A 16,458-nucleotide genomic window follows, 5' to 3' on the forward strand; every position below is an offset into this window, starting at 1 on the left:
AATGTGCCAGGACTGAACGAGTGAACGTTCAGTCTAGGCACATCACTAGCTATACAAACGACAGCACGATTGCAATGTCGCAATCGTGCTGTCATTTGTATGTTGCTAAGTGGATACCCCCCATTAGCCTCTGTGATTGATTTGGTTCCTAGTCAGTGATGGGTTTGAGCCTCTCTCAGCAGCTTTCAGCAGATAGATGTCCTGTCAAGGTGTCCTGGCCAAAACGCATTGTCATCCGATGTAAGAACCGCCGCTTCAGGTTTCTAAACATAATAAAGAATAAAGGGGGATAATAGTATTATATATTCCACATATTGAGATGTTTTGAGAACGTTTTTTAGTAAAGATACCGCCAAGGTCATGTTGGAGATGGGCGGGGCCTCTTTCTTCCGCACATACATAGCTCGGGGTTATAGGGAAGGATTGCATTTAGTAGAACATAACTAGAAGCTGTCGGTGATGTAACCAATAGGCTCACTTCATGCTATTTATAGTCGATAAATTATTTTCAAATTTGTATTCAGTTTCTTATTCTAATCCAATCAAAACTGAACAATCTGAAAAAAATATATATATTTTTTTAATATGTTATAGAAGATGGTGAACTGCACCATCACCCCCATGCGTGGGGTCTATATGAAAAGTAAAAAAGTACTGTCACGATTTGAGGGGAAAGTCCCTATGTCAGGCTTGCCTACCCTCACGATTCGGCCAGAAGCTTCCTGAAAATCCAGTGCCGCGTCCGGCCCCCCAGAAAGGCAGGAAAGTCTCCCGGCGGCCGCCTACCCCTCCCCCCGTGGGCCCTGATGATGCGATTTGAGCTGAATCGTGTCATTGTGGCCCCACCGCCGTCAATTTCAGCACTGTGAAGAGGGGGCGGGCGCCAGGTTGACGCGATTGCGGTCACGTCCCTATGCTCCACCCCCAATAGAGTATCATCCACGCATCACGCCCTCTTTCAGATGGGATACCCCTCCCCGCTGTGGAAGCCTGACAACTCCCTCCCGGAAGGAGGGAGCTGAAAGTAGGCAAGTACGCCCTCTGCGGGCAGTTGGGAGGTATAACACCACCATGGTACCTCTGTTACCAGCAGCAACTGAAGGGACGCCGAGGGGTGTTTGGTTCCCTTTTTGAATGTGCTTGGGAATCGTGCGCTAGATTTGTCTTGGTAAAAGTGTCGCTATATATGGAGGGCAGGTGTATTCTGGCCAGTGGCCGTGCTGAATGACATGTACGGATCAGTCTTTGTACCAGGACTCTGAACCCCTTTGTCCTCCCACAACTCACCCAATCATTTCCTGAAACTGCTCATACGTCATCCAACATCTCAGAGTTTCTAACCTCACTCTTTTCTTGCCCCTCACTTTAGTCCTGACCCATTTGACGTAGGTTTTCCGAGGATACGGGCCATCGCTAGGAAATACAAAACAGAATGGAGGAAGTATTGAATAAGAAGAATACAAGTAACATAAAACCCTGAAACAAAACTTCCATTCAAGAAATGACAAACAATCTCCCCCAATCTTATTTGGGTCAAGTCAATTTGATAAAGATGATTGTGTTCTCTAACTTATAACAGCCACTCCAGGTCTCGCCAATTTTATTACATCTGGGGCTATGGGTTTGCTCACCCGGGAATTCCCATGTTTTATTTGGCAAAACTAACAGTAACGCATAGCCCTGTTGAAGCTTAAGCAAAGTATGTCTGAGAGTGGTATAACTTTCTTAAACGTAAAGCTACAACTAATATCCCTCTCACACCGAGGCAAGGACCCGGGGAAAAAAAACAGGTCATGTGTCAGTGTGAATAGTTCAACCTGGGTTATGTGACCCAGGTCCGTGGCCGTGGTCATGACCAGGGATTTTCCCGGGTCTAAGCCAGGTACGCTGTGGTCAGAAAGGGTTTTCCTGGGTTACCCTACTAAGCTCATTGGCGGATCGGAAGAGGTCAGTGATGATATTGTCTACAAGCTGCAGAAGAACAGCAATGGTGACTTGGCAGGTGAAAGAGCTTCTGTCTATTCCAGGGGAAGAAGAGATAAAAAGTTTGTTATACCCATTTCAGACATAAGCCCGGGCTCCAACATGGCTCCAACCCGTGATTTTGAACACGGCTTCAACCTGTGCCCCAGCTAGGGTTCCCTTTCCACAATAATGACTTGGATCAAGTATTGGTTCATCCCTTATGGGACAACAGAGCTATCTCCACTAACTGTAGACTTCTTAGGTGGTTTTCTGATTTCTGGAAAGTCAGGGTGGGACTCTCGCATTGGCTGGACATGTTCCCCAAATGTCATACTGTTGTTGAAACTTTAATTGAAACATTGCCATACTCCTGTGCTATGTTTAAGGCATGTACATATACAGAATGTTTCTGAATATATTTCACCGAGGGTATTTGTCTCCATATAATAGCAGGGGGTGAAGGTGCTTTGTGGCCAACATATGGATGGGGGTCACCTGGTCATGTTAAATTTTAGCATGACGTATATTTGTGGGGGGCATTTCACCCTTCCCTAGTGGGAAGAGGTATAGATTGTTTGCGCCATTTATACATTATGTCTATGTGTCCCCTTTGCCAAAGAGCATAGTGCCAGCATCCTGAGTATCACATGACCTGACACAGTACGGCAACTCACCTGCTCCCAGGAGATCTAACCGTGTGCACCTTCTCTGTCCCCTGGGGATCATTCGCTGATACTCTGCTCTTTCTCATGGACCTATCCTTGGGCCTCATTGCTGTTCCTGGCTGTCAATGTGGCACTGTCCCGCTCTCCTGGGCATCACTCCCTGATGCTCCGCTCTTTCCCTTGAATTTATCCTTGGACATGGTTACTGTTCCGGGCTGGCGAAGCGGCAGCTGGTGCCCTGGTCCGCAGGTGATCAGTTTGTCCCCGGGATATAATAATGCTGTTTATAGAGGCACAGACAATATGGAGAGATTTATAGGCTGTGTTACAGTATTACCTACATCTTACCATGCAGACACAATTGTATGTCCCACGCTAACCTCCAGTAAGGTCTGATTAGTATGATTCCACACTCACCTCCAGTGAGGTCTGATTAGTATGGTTCCACGCTCACCTCCAGTGAGGTCTGGTTAGTATGGTTCCACGCTCACCTCCAGTGAGGTCTGATTAGTATGGTTCCACTCTCACCATTAATGAGGTCTGATTAGTATGGTTCCACGCTCACCACCAGTGAGGTCTGATTAGAATGGTTCCACGCTCACCTCCAATGAGGTCTGATTAGTTTGGTTCCATGGTCACCTCCAGTGAGGTCTGATTAGTATGATTCCACACTCACCTCCAATGAGGTCTGATTAGTTTGGTTCCATGGTCACCTCCAGTAAGGACTGATTAATATGGTTCCATGCTCACCTCCAGTGAGGTCTGATTAGTATGGTTCCACGTTCACCTCCAGTGAGGTCTGATTAGAATGGTTCCACGCTCACCACCAGTGAGATCTGATTAGTAGATACAGAAGAGTTTCTAATTTTGAATTTTGAAAATTTGATCTAGAAACATTCCTATGTCCACTGAGTGGTTTGTACTTGTGTTCCAGTGACTGCAATGATGGGGTAATGAAATAACCAGCCCAGAGCCTGCGCAGCATACAGGGGCCCCTAGGGCTGCTGGGACCTATTGCAGTTTGTAAAAGTAATTTATTTGCTCATGATAGCACACGCTGTTATGTAATGGGTGGTGCCTGGATTACCGTGTTACCCTATAACACAGGGGTTCCCTACCACGGTCCTCAAGGCACACTAACAGTCCAGGTTTTAAGGATAACCATACTTGAGCACAAAGAACTTAGGGCTTGATTCAGAGCCGGATGCTATTTGCGAACGGTCATTCAGAAAAAGGGGTGGGCTATTTAAATTGAGCGCTCGCTCTTTGCGGTCTGTTGACGCCTCAATGTCTGAGCGGGTGAACGAAACATGTGCTCGTTATTTTGTAAAGACGCCCCCTGGCCGTTTGCATCATACGTCATCTCCGCTATTTATTAGATTAATCGAGTACATCGAAAGGCGTCTGAACTGCTCGCAGTGCTTGTGGTAGGTTTTACTTCCCGCAATCACTGCAAGCAGTTCAGGCTAAAAGACAACCAAGTGATGTGGTCGATGACGCTGCTTTGTTAATTATGCACACCCATTAAACGCCCATTTTGACATTTTGGCACGCCTGCGTTCGGATCTCCACTCCCCGTTTTCAAGCACCTTCCCCTTTTACCACCCACAAACGCCTCATTCTGTCACTCAAATTAGCAGGCCTTCGCTGTTTTGAGAGCGCATGATTTCCAACCGCAATGACAGGGTGGCGCATGCGCATTACGACCCATATGCATGCGCAGATGTGCGAACATTGCTCGGAGCGAACGTGCGGCCGCTTACGAGCGGCTCTGAATCAGGCCCTTAATTAGTACCTTATTTTGATTAAACCATTTGTGCTTTAGCATAGATATCACCAAAACCAGGACTGTTAGTGTGCCTTGAGGACCAAGGTTGGGAATCACTGCTATATCATACAGATGACCATGTATACTGGTGCACTTTCAAATTAATTTGCAAATATGAAAAGTCTGTCTTTAATTCATAGTTAAATGGACTGTTAAAGTTATTTTTGTCTCAATTTAATTATTTCAGTACATTGAGTGATAGATATGTTTGCATGGATACTATAATATTTTAGTATTTGATTGACTGAAATAAAAAAAGTGATTCCCCTATTTACGTAGTACATTATATAGCTTTCCCAGTTATGTTACAGAATATAGTGTCCCTACTATATACATTTCATCCTCCCCTCAGCTACAATCAGATGCTGCTTCCCCTATTTAGGCACCTCTCAGCCTTCCCTGTCTAAAGCTGAATCGGACCCTGGCACCAGGAATATCCCCAATTCAAGATGAAAGTCTCTAGAGCACACATTATAAAATTGGTTCCTCACCTCGTTCCAGCAGCTTCTCAGTGAGAGGAACCTCATAGGCCTGGCACAGTCTCAGGATCTTGTAATACTGCTGCAGCCCCTGTCTCCGGAACTGTTCCACCAGCTCTACTGTTTCCCCTTCCCGTGTAGAAGGCAGGGAATGAGCATCCACGGCAGCATTGCCAGTGCACACCAAATGGCACTGCTCTAACTGTGCTGTCGCAAGGTTCCCTAAGCCTGACACTAAGGGCCTGATCCTGAACCATGCACAGGTTCGTAGGCGGCCGCATCTAGTGATTTTTTGCAGACCGCGCAGGCGTTGCGGGTTGCACATGCATCTATGCGAATATACGCACTATTCATAGTGGTACGCCATTTTGAGTACGGATACTAAATGGATGGCAACAATATGGATGCGCATTTTGTGGATGTTTCATGGGTTTGCTGTGTTGCGTTCTATTATGAGTTGTGTGAATGCACAGTAGATGCCAATTTCAGACGCATCCCCTGCACCCAATATAGGGTAAGGGTAAGTGCCGCTGACAGTGATGACTGCTATTCCTGTACGAAGTATAACTCTCTGGCAAAGGATGCTGAGACTTGTAGTTCAGTAACAACGGGAGTGGTGGCAATGCCTTCGTCTCTCCATCTTTGGTATCCTCACCTTTACTCTGCGCTTCCTCTCTCTGTAGTTCTTCCCAATGTCCTCCATGTCCTCATAGCTGAGGAGTCTTCTTTCCTCCAAACTCACCGGGGGCACCTGCAGAAACTGTGACCCGCTCCCCCCGCTTTGCACACTGTGGACAGGCCAAGATTCTGTTCTTGTGCTTCCTAGGCCATCCAGCATCCCAGAGAGGGTCACCACAGGCTGAGAATTGCCTCCCTCAGTGTTGTGGTCGCTGGGAGGCTGGAAATACATCACTGCATCTGCAAGGACAGAGGAAACTTATGTTTAACATGATCGTGGCCAACGGAGACACAAAATACGCAGCATCGCAGCTCACGTTACACCCAAACAAAAACAGTACTTATGCTTTTTTGTAGTGAAGGAGCAATCTGTTCTCTGTACCCACAAAGGATGACGTTACCACAGGCATAATGGTCCATGCCATGGGCAGTGTAAGTATGGTCACACCATGTTTTCTACCATGTTATCACTATCCACTCATTTCATTGAAAATTTCCCATTAACACCACCTAAAAACTAACAGCCGTGATGTATAGATGTATGACGTAGCCACCACACTTATCATGCTCTCAGCTTTGTCTCTCATTCATTAGATAGAAAACCAAGCTTACAATCTATAGGGAAATAGGCATTGATACACAAGAATAGGTGCTATATATTGCATTTTGGTCCAGCCAGAAGGCACAGTTGCATGACCCATTTACACCGGAATGTCGGCCAAATGTCATGAGGATGTGAGAGAAAGACGATGTGTGAGGTTGTGTGTGGACTGTGAATGGGGATGTAATTACATATGGAGGCTATGAAGGTTATGTGGGTGGTTCTGGGTTCTGATAAGCTTGCCTGAAGAGGTGAGTTTTAAGGGATCGCTTGCAGGATTGGAGACTAGAGGAAAGTCGTATTGTGTGAGTTAAGGCATTCCATAGAGTGGGTGCAGCCCGAAGAAAGTCCTGTAACCGTGAATGGGAGCAAGTAATGCATGGGGATGAGAGATGCAGATCTTGTACTGAGCGGAGAGGTCGGGTAGGGAGATATTTAGAAATGAGTGAAGAGATGTATGTTGGTGTGGTTTGGTTAATAGCCTTATGTGTAAGTAAGAGTATTTTGTATTGAATACGGTAGAAAACCGGCAACCAGTGGAGGGACTGACAGAGTGGGGTAGCAGACGATGAACGTTTGGCAAGGAAGATAAGCCTTGCAGTTGCATTCATAATTGATTGTAATGGAGATAGCCTGTTTTTGGGAAGACCAGTAAGGAGGCTATTGCAATAGTCAATACGGGAAATAATAAGTGCATGGATTAGAGTTTTTGCAGTGTCTTGTGTGAGATATGGTCGAATTTTGGATATGTTTTTTAGATGTATGTAACATGGTTTTGAGACAGATTGAATGTGGGGAACAAAGGACAGTTCAGAGTCAAGGATGACACCCAAGGCAGCGAGCTTGTGGGGCAGGGTGGATTGTCGAGTTGTCAACAGTGATAGAGAGATCAGTTTGGTAACCATTATTGGCTGGTGGAAATATAATTAATTCTGTTTTAGAAATATTAAGTTTCAGGTGGCGAAATGACATCCAAGATGAAATTGCAGAAAGACATTCAGTGACACGGACCAGTACAGATGGTGATAAATCTGGGGAAGATACATAGATTTGAGTATCATATGCATACAGATGGTGCTGAAATCCAAAAGAGCTGATTAGTTTGCCAAGAGAGGAGGTATAGATTGAGAATAACAGAGGCCCTAATACAGAGCCTTGCGGTACTCCAACTGATAGAGTTAGTGAAGAGGAGGCAGAGTCAGAAAAACGAACAGTAAAAGAGCGATCAGATAGGTGGGAAGAGAACCAAGAAGGAGCTGTGTCCTTAAGACCTAGGGATTGTAGTGTGTATATGAGAAGAGAGTGGTCAACAGTGTCAAAAGCAGCAGAGAGATCTAGAAGAATTAGGAGTGAGTAATGGCCTTTAGCCTTGGCAGTGACCAGATCATTTACTACCTTAGTCAGTGCTGTCTCTGTGGAGTGTTGGGAACGGAAGCCGGACTGAAGTGGGTCCAATAAGTTATGTGAGTTAAGAAAGTGTGTGAGGCGGGTGTAGACAAATCTCTCAATTAGCTTGGAGGGGCATGGGAACTGGGAGATAGGACGGTAATTTGAGAGAGTGTTGGGGTCAGAGTTTTGTTTTTTCAGAATAGGAGTAATCACTGCATGCTTGAACAGTGATGGAAAGTTGCCAGTAGAGAGAGAGATTACAGATTTTAGTTAGGGTTGGGATAAGCACAGGAGACAGAGCTTTACTGATTTGTGAGGGTAAAGGATCTAGAGTAGAGGTAATACAGTAGGAGGAAGAGAAGAGGGAAGATACTTCATCTTCGTTTGTGAGATCAAATGAAGAGAATGTGCCAGAGGATTCAGGTAGGCAATCTAACTTCCATGTTCTTCTTCCTCTAGGAATAATGTCCCACTGACAGCTCCTTGTAGTTGATTTGATTTTTGCTGCTTATTGTTGAGTGAGATCACCAGGTCATCAAACTGCAAGTCACTGATGGGAAAATTAGCCTAGGAAAGAGCAGGGCTTGCGTTACAGTCCAGCGATCAGTTCAATAAACCTCTCAACTATCCAAGGTTGAATGCAGGAACTGAGGAGCCTATTACATGAGGGCCAGCACCACTGGATACACTTTTTCTATACGATAGCTATATTAGAAAGGTTTTTTAAATATAGTATGTATTTATATATACAAGTAATAAATAAGAGAAAATAAGAACTTAGGAGAGAGTTATCCTTTGACCAAACAACCCAACCACCATTCTTAAATCTTCACCTCTTTTCTCACAGTCTTCAGGTCATGGCTGGAGATTTGCTTCCTCTTGCTCTTGTCTGTCTGGTTATAGAGGTCCACCAAGCGCAGCCGGCACTGATTCAGGTAACCTTCCAGGATAGCCAGGGCTTCTGGGTTAGCCTGCTGGATGGGGGGTGTGGTCACACTGGACTGCGAGCTCCTCATCATGCGGCGACCGCCTGCCTCAGTTTTATATGGCTGGAAGCAAAATACTATAGTTATCTGGTAACAGGGATCATCTAGTTGAGGTATATCAGATATCACAAGTATCTGGGAAAAGTGAAAAGATGTTTCAAACCAGAGCAGATGCATTCTCAGTGCAGCCAATGCAAGTTCCCTGAAAACCCATAATTATTTAATCAAAGATTTAATCAGTAAACTGAAATGCTGCCTCTACTTGGGGTGTATGTTAGTATGAGGGGGTGCCAAAATAATTTCAGGAGGGAATGCTGATCCTTGTATTGTCATACTGGAGGATCCTGGGGTGCCACCAGGTGAGTTAGCGTTCAATATATGACCCAAAGTGGTGCTAATATTATGTAGTGAAGGAGCTGATTGGTCGGTACTTTATCTCCATCCATTTTCTCTCTCTCCAAGGCTTAGTACTTAGGGCTCAATTCAGACTCGCTCGCTAGATGCGTTCGCACGCACACAGCCTATGCAAATTCGGCACACAACCAGCAAGGCAGACGATTGCACGGCAAGGCATAAGCACGCCCACTATGTCTTGGCATGCAATCGTTTTGTGTATGCAGACGCCCACCAGCCTGTCTTAAGACACCCAGTAGCGCACGACATCTCCAGGAAGCGTATGCAACCATCGGTACATCGGGTACCATCGGAAGGGAAAGCAACACTTGAGGTTGACTATACCCTACTGCAAGCGCTGCGAGCACTTCAGTGTAAAAAACAACCAGGTGACGAGTACAATGACACTGCCTGTTAATTATGCACGCCTCTGATACGGCGTTAAGACACTCGGGCATGACTGCATTCGCACCTCCACTCCCTCATTTCTAGTGGCCAGCCCCTGTTACCACCCACAAACAGCTGCTCCTGTCACTCACGCTGCTGGGCTGTCTGCGAGTGTATGCTTCCCGATCGATCGGACTAGTTTGCGCACTGTGATGCATACGCATGCGCACATTGCGAACCATCGCCATCAACGAGCGAATGCTTCTTAGAGAGCGGGTCTGAATCAGCTCCTTAGACCCCAATTTAACTGCAATGATGCCAGGAGAAGATGAAGCAGTGTAGGTGGAACTCCAGTGCACAGAAATGGATATAGTGCTAAAGCGTGTGTGGTTAAATTATAGTGTATTGCTTACTGCCCTTTACCATATTTAAAGTATACCCCACATTTTTAATGACTGATTTGGGTCAATAAATAAACATTATGTTTTACCATCCTCTACCTGTTTACACCTCCTATTAATAAATAAGAATATTGTCCTTCTGTAATAATAACATGGTCTTAGCTCTCAGTATGTAAAACACGCTTAGCAAAACCAACATGGCAGCTCCCACTGAGTGGTGGAGAAGATTCATATGTCAGTTTAAAATACCCATGTAACACTATAAAGATTTGAATGGGCAGTTACATAGAGTATAAGGATAAGTGTTTCACATTTCTGGTTAAGTCCCACCTTAAGCTGCACCGGTGATGAAGGATAAGTTTGCCTTTTGGCTGTCGATTGGACTAAAGTTGCTGAAAACTGTGATTTCTAAGTGCTGAACCCACCGTTTCTTCAGTGGTTTCTAGGGACATTCGGCTTTTGAGACTTCTCTCATCCATCCTATCCTGTACCCTGGTTTCTAGGTCTGTCAGGTCCAGTTTTCCAGGCAGCCATTTGTCTATGCCCCCCATACTGTCCAACTGGGTCCTGAACTTCTGTCTTTCCAGTAACCAGTCAGAAATGTTCTGACCGATGTTACTAGTCTCTCCAATCTCAGCCATCCTTTCAGATTCTGACTTAATGATGCTGCCAGAAGCCACAAGCGATGGTTCCGTAACCTTTACTGACCCAGATTGCAGTTTTTCCATGGGGGGAGCAATGATGTGTCGTGTCCTTGACTTTGGAGGTCCAAACGTCCTGCAGGCCACCTTGAAGAAATGAGTCTGGGACAGATCTCTCTGCTTATACCCCGTCAAGTGATTATCCATTGGTGGATGAAAGTCCTGGAATGAGACTTCTGTAGCCATTGTCACATTCAGCATAGTTTCATCCCGGATAATGTCATTGGAGCAGCTAACATGCGTTACGTGCGCTGCAGCATAAAGGCAGCGGTGCCACAAATTCTCCTACTTATTCTGCTATTTCCATGGGTGACTGATCTCTGGAGCTTACACTAGGGCTGGTCCTGGAATGGAGAAATATGTAAGCGGCTGAACATGTCCAGGATCATTGTTTTAGCGGTTCTGCTTCACAAAACAACATTAGACTCTAATTTGATCACAAACGCAAATTAGGTTCACTAAAAAAAATCACAAATTGCAACACACATACAAAGCAACACCGATGACTATTTTAAGTGTGGGTATTGGACAGGAGCCTATGCGCCTGATTTATGCCAGACACATATCACAGACACGTCTCACCTGCACCCATGTTGGAAACCATTTTTATAAATGTAACAACCACATTCACTATTACGCATCAATTACATTTTGAATCCTGGCGGTGACCATCGCTACGGCATAGCCGCACGTGCAAAATCGCCTACTGCATCCAACATCGACATTGCGTGCAATTTTGGATTAAGCCCAAGGAACAGAGGAATTGTGTAGCTGGAAGGTTATGCTGGAACTTGCAGTGCCACTACCGGCTGAACCTGGACTTGATGGCAGACATAAACCACTCCTGAAAATGACCAAATAATAATAGATAATGAGAATAGCCTCCGGCTGGACAGCATGGTACCTTGCAGTAAAAAAACAGGGACAAATATATAACATTGTACCCACTGTAGAAAAATCTGATATCAGGGTTGTCACACGCATTAGTGATTATATCAATCAGGCTTCTAGGCTATAATAAGTTAACACAGGGCTAGGCAACGTCACGCACTCCAGCTCATCTGGTACTACAAGTCCCAGCGTGCCCTGCCACAGGGTTATAATGCTCTAACAGCAAAGCTGTGGCAGGGCATGCTGGGAGGTATAGTTCCACAGCAGCTGGAGTGTCACACTTTGCCTAACCCTGCTAAAAAAAAAAACTAGTGTATAAAATATAGTACCCCTGACATGAAGGAGCAGCTCCCCAGCTATGCTCTGTAGGTGCAGGAACCTTCAAGTCCCTCTTACATCCAAGGCTTATTGCTTTCAAGGTACCATGGTGATGGCCCGACCCCACTCTCTGATTGACCTGGTTAAAACATGTCCCCAAATGTCTGACAATGGGTCTGGCGTCGTCTCCATTTTCTTGAAGACCGAAGCTGGTTGATGATAAGGATGTGGGCTCAAGGAAAATGTCTCCAGTACTGGAGACAAGTTGTTTAATTAATAAAAACTAAAATAATAATAAAACAAATGTCAGAAATCAGAATTCTGTTTTGCTGCCAGTGAGTGTTTGGCTCTCTGCTGCCGGTAATATGCCTCACAAGCTAACATCTGATTTCCTGTGGAAGCAGCAGAGCAAGTTTGTGTCAGAACCGTGGTGTGTACCCCAAATGGACGAGTAAGTTGTGTTTTGTCCACTTTCTGAGGCAAAAGATCTTCTAATTGACATGATGTTAGTCCTGGTGGGATGATACTACGTGAGTTTGCATGGAATGATTTTTTTGTTATTATTGTACTGTAGGTGTAGAGGGGTGTGTATAAAAAAAAGTAGGATATAAGGAGATTTTGGGGTGCTTTGAGGGTACTTAAAAAAAATTACAAATGTATTATTTTTCTATGAGAAAACTACTGTAATTACATTTGGGGTGATTAAACTAACAAGTTGATTTTGTGGTAATTTGAGGCACATGGGGTTCTGCAGGTTGTTCCAACATTGTATCCTTAAAACAAAGATTTTCCCTACCATGGTCGGTATTCAATTAGTTTAACGTCCGAGATAAAGTTCGCCTGCCCGACTTTCCGTCTACATCACGTGTTTTGGACATGGAAACTTATTGTGTGCGCCCCCGATATTCACCCTATTCAATTCCAAACCACGCAAAAACGGCAAGCTGCGAATTTGGAACAGGCGGAAAGTGCTGTCAGAAATGGGAAAGATCAGCCTGAACCCCCCAAAAGGATGCACTAACATTGGGGATCAGTGTAGATGTGCCTGAATAGCCCTTATAAATCTATTTGGGGTACTTAAGTTGTGTTAATTGCTTCTTATTAGCGTCTTTGCACAAGTGGTGAAGAATGGCATAAAGCAGTATTTTTGGGGAATATAAATAGTCCTGTATAAATTTGGGGTACATGAAAATGGGTGCTAGCAGGGTTTAAAGTCTCTAAAGTGAAGTTTTAAATATCATGAAAAACGCACCTGCTGCATGCACCTGCAATCTTAAAAATACCTGACCCATCCTTACAGACCCCCAAAAAGTCTATTTCACTAGTTTTTATGCTTGTCCCCCTACTTTTTACTTCGCCCCCCCAAAATGAAAGTACTTTTTTGGGGTGTTCTTTTTTTCTGAATTTTTTGACACAGTTGTGTCAAAAGGGTTCTGAGTGGTTTCCCCACCTTTGCACCCCAAAATAAAAAAATTGCACTTCTTTTCTCCTGCTATACAGAGGCGCATCTTTTTTGCCTATTACATTGCATTGACTTTCCATGTACGCAAAAAGCGGCTGGAATTGAATATGGAGATAAGTTTCCGCCACGCAATAAGCCAAGATCGGCGATACTTTTCCGCGGATCTCGGCTTTTTGCGTCTAATTGAATATGGCCCCATGTCTCACCCCCAGGGAGGTGCGGATGGAAAAATTTTGTGTTTACTCTGGAGGGTTCAGTGCATACTTGCCTACTTTTGAAAAAGCATTTCAGGGAGATTGTGAAAGCAGCACCTATGAGCGCGGCAGTAAAGTGGGCGTGTACTGCTACATCTGAGAGGCGTGTCATAAAATTGATTTATAGCCACATGTAAATGAGCCCCAAAGCAGCTAGTAACATCTACTTGTTGATGAAAACACACTGATACTTCTCAGAAAATACATGTAACCATAGGGATCATTGTGCTTTATAATCAATGCAGGTAAATTATACTAACGATCCCATTATAATGTATATATCTCTTTTTTTTCTTTTATATAACAGTGTCATAATGGGGGTAAGATGAAATGAGGGAGATTGGTAGACTCTTCAGGGAGACAGGGAGATCGCTGCTATTTCAGGAAGTCTCCTGCACAATGAGGGAGGGTTGGCAAGTATGGTTCAGTGCGATTTCCTATTGGATTGCAACATGAATTTGCTATGTGAATTTGCAGAGAAAACATCAACTCGCACCTCACAATTCGCACCGAATTGGATTCGTTCCTGTCAGTAAGCAGTGTGTATTGCAGTGTCTGTGTCAGTAAGCAGTGTGTATTGCAATGTCTGTGTCAGTAAGCAGTGTGAGGCATTGTCCTTGTCAGTAAGAGGTGTGTGGCTGTGTCAGTAAGCAATGTATTGCAGTGTCTGTGTCAGTAAGCAGTGTGAGGCATTGTCCATGCCAGTAAGAGGTGTGTGGCTGTGTCAGTAAGCAGTGTGTATTGCAGTGTGAATCATTGTCCGTGTCAGTAAGCTGTGTGTGGCTGTGTCAGTAAGCAGTGTGTATTGCAGTATCTGTGTCAGTAAGCAGTGTGAGTCATTGTCCTTGTCAATAAGTGGTGTGTGGCTGTGTCAGTAAGCAGTGTGTATTGCAGTGTCTGTGTCAGTAAGCTGTGTGTGGCTGTGTCAGTAAGCAGTGTGTATTGCAGTATCTGTGTCAGTAAGCAGTGTGAGTCATTGTCCTTGTCAATAAGTGGTGTGTGGCTGTGTCAGTAAGCAGTGTGTATGGCAGTGTCTGTGTCAGTAAGCAGTGAGTCATTGTCCTTGTCAGTAAGCAGTGTGTGGCTGTGTCAGTAAGCAGTGTGTATTGCAGTGTCCGTGTCAGTAAGCAGTATGAGTCATTGTCCATGTCAGTAAGTGGTGTGTGGCTGTGTCCATGTCAATAAGAAGTGACAGCATCAGTAAGGAGGGACGCAGGAGGGGTGTGGGCATTTAATAGGTTAGACAAGAATATATATGAAGTCACTGCTTTTGCTTTAGATAACTTGTTTTGTTTTCTTACATTACAGCCTCCAGCCTCAGAGAGTCCGTCTGGACCACAGCCGTATAGCGGTGAGGTTACACAGCAGATGTAGCAGCAGCATCCTGACCACCTGCTAATCCATCTTCTTTGGACGAGTAAGTCAGAACCAGAAACTGCTCTGGTCACACAGGTGGCATGTGATAGAAATGCAATAGAATTTCAAAGCAAGTTTCTACTGCAGGGTCCATAGGGTATCCACAGGATACCTTGGGGTATAGGTGATGGCTCTGCCGTTGGGCACCACACAGTTAATCTTTTAGTCCCTGGATGCACTGGGTCCTCCTCTCCTATACCCTGCCCCCAGGCCAAGGCACCTTCAGTTTCGTAGGTGCCCGGCCGGAGTCGGGTCACTGCACAGAAGGGATGCTGATACAGCCCCTGAAGATCTTGAAGAATGGTCAGCATGGACAGTCCAGTGGACATCCATGCTGCCACTCCGACACCCCGCCGGCGCCGACCACCGGTACTGATCCGGGGAACTCGGCGGGCTCCTAGGGGTTCCAGCTAGTGGGAACCCCTGGGGGTCTTGGACTGTGGCCAGATCTTCATGGGGGACATTGAGGTAAGCAGCGGACGTCTGCAGTAGGCCCCCGCTGAAGCACAGTCCACCTTTTTGTCCCCAGGGCTAGGGGCTCCCTGGGGACGGCTGCTTGTGGAGCCAGGTAAGAGCATGTGCTACCACTGAACCGCTGAGATATGGGGCTGGAGCACCACAGAGTTGCGCTCCAGCATCCTGGGAGTTAAAGGCATGCCAGGGGAGCGCGCTTCCCTGTATAGAACAGGCGGCGCCTCCCCCGATGCACACAGCGACGCTTTTTCCTCAGTGATTCAGCGGGCTGTTCCAGCGTTCCTCACCCGGGCCCGCCCACACTGTGCTCTCCGGCGGCCATCTTTTTTGAGCTACAACGCTGGTCTCACACAGCGGTGCCTGGTTCCCCCCTGCATACCTCTCCTCCAGTAGTAAGGTCAGAGTATGCAGCACTATTCCTACTAGACATTAGGTCTTGTAGTCGATTATAGTGCTATTGTGCAGGTTATTTTTTTCTGCATAGTTGGTGACTTATGCTAGCGCTGTGTCTGATTTCTTCTGTCAGCCTTATTTTGCTATCCCTTTATCTTTCCTCCCTTCAGCCCTCTCGTTACAGTACTGTCAGGGTGGGAATTGACTCACAGTCAGAAGTTCTCACTGTGTGGTGGGTCACATTATTTATCCTGTCTGGGAGCGAAGATTCAATGCTAAATAGTGCTCCTCGCCAACTTGCCTGCTCCAGATGTAAAGTAGGTAGAGGAGAAGGGGATGTATGTCAGGAGGGTTTATGTACAGCTATATTATGCCCTTTCCTGTACCCCTACTGTGCCTAAAATGTCACAGGAGCCTCCATGGTCTTGCCTACACATGCTCTAAATGCCTTAGTGGATCAGTTGTCTGCCCCTCCTGCGTTCCCCCCACTGGCATAATGGTGGCATAATGTCCCCCTCCACAGGCGCTTCCCCCCCGCAGAACCTATCTGGGTTAACACTTTGGCCCTCATTCAGAGCCACTCGCTAGCGGCAGTACGCTCGTTCCGAGCGATGTTCGCACATCTGCGCATGCGTACGGATCGTTATACGCATGCGCGAACCAGTCAGTGCGGCCGAAATTCATGTGCTCGCAATATAGCGAATGCCTGCTATTTTGAGTGACAGAATGAGGCGTATGTGGGTGGTAACAGGGGAAGGTGCTTGAAAATGGGGAGTG

General features: G+C 45.7%; 1 pseudogene; it reads right to left on the reverse strand.

Moving 5' to 3' along the window:
* Positions 1 to 123: 123 nt before the first annotated feature.
* On the reverse strand, positions 124 to 10,674 carry LOC148454894 (EF-hand calcium-binding domain-containing protein 12-like; annotated as a pseudogene).
* Positions 10,675 to 16,458: the final 5,784 nt, after the last annotated feature.

Source organism: Taudactylus pleione, unplaced genomic scaffold (assembly GCF_031769625.1).
Source record: "Taudactylus pleione unplaced genomic scaffold, aTauple2 ptg000969l, whole genome shotgun sequence".
In the NCBI taxonomy this organism is placed as follows: Eukaryota; Metazoa; Chordata; class Amphibia; order Anura; family Myobatrachidae; genus Taudactylus; species Taudactylus pleione.